At 39.3% G+C, this 933-nt stretch overlaps 1 pseudogene; it reads right to left on the bottom strand.

Annotated features, from left to right (window-relative positions):
* Positions 1-458: 458 nt before the first annotated feature.
* On the bottom strand, positions 459-577 carry LOC118612544 (annotated as a pseudogene).
* Between the last annotated feature and the right edge of the window lie 356 nt (positions 578-933).

The following is a 933-nucleotide window of genomic DNA, read 5'->3' on the forward strand; positions in this document are numbered from 1 at the left end:
CATGTCCCTCACTGTGACAATATGCAGCACCTATGACACTCTGACTTTTATTTGTTTTTCTAGGGAAGGATTATTAGTTTTTACTAAACTCTTAATTAAATAGTGGCCTTTTAATGATTAAGAACTATTCATAAGTGTCCCTGAAAGAATATGAATTCAAAGCTGCCAATAGGTCAACAAAGAGGACTGAGAACTGACCACTGGACTTCACAGTGTGTAAGTCACTGCTTATCTTAACCTTAACTTGCATAGAGCGGTGTAAAGGGAGAATTGAATGATAGAAAACAATTAGCAACAGCTGATATAGTCAACTCATTGGAAGAGTTTTGCTATAAAAGCAAGAAGAAAAGTCAGAAGCATCAAGAATTTTTTTTTTTTTTAGGCAAGGTAACCCTTGGTTGATCTCACAGATTGCAAGGACCTTGTCAGTTTATAACCCCTTGTTTTTTTATTTTTTATGCCCACAGCACCTGGTCTTCCTAAGTGGTCTCCCATCCAAGTACTAACCAGGCCTGACCCTGCTTAGCTTCTGAGATCAGATGGGATTGGGCTTGTTCAGGGTGGCATGGCCATAGACAAGAATACATTTTTTTAATGAAAGAAATAAGAGCATGTTTGACACTGATTAAGTGAAAAAGGACACTTTGATGCATCAGGAGAGAGGAGCATTCCTGAAATATGTTCTTAAGTAGGCTAGAGGGGACAGGATCTAGTACACTAGGGATGTGGGGGATGGGGCTAAGATGATATTACAGACAGTTCATTTGTACTAAGAATCCAGAAGCTATGACAACAGATGAGCTTACATCTGCAGAAATGATAGCAACGGCTTGTAGAAATGCTCTCCTGATTGCTTCCATTTTCTTAGTGGAATAATAGGCAAGGTCATTAGCTGCAACCGAGAATGTTGGCGGAAGAGTTAGAAGTTTGAGG

Source organism: Rousettus aegyptiacus, unplaced genomic scaffold (assembly GCF_014176215.1).
Source record: "Rousettus aegyptiacus isolate mRouAeg1 unplaced genomic scaffold, mRouAeg1.p scaffold_m13_p_16, whole genome shotgun sequence".
Classification (NCBI taxonomy): domain Eukaryota; kingdom Metazoa; phylum Chordata; class Mammalia; order Chiroptera; family Pteropodidae; genus Rousettus; species Rousettus aegyptiacus.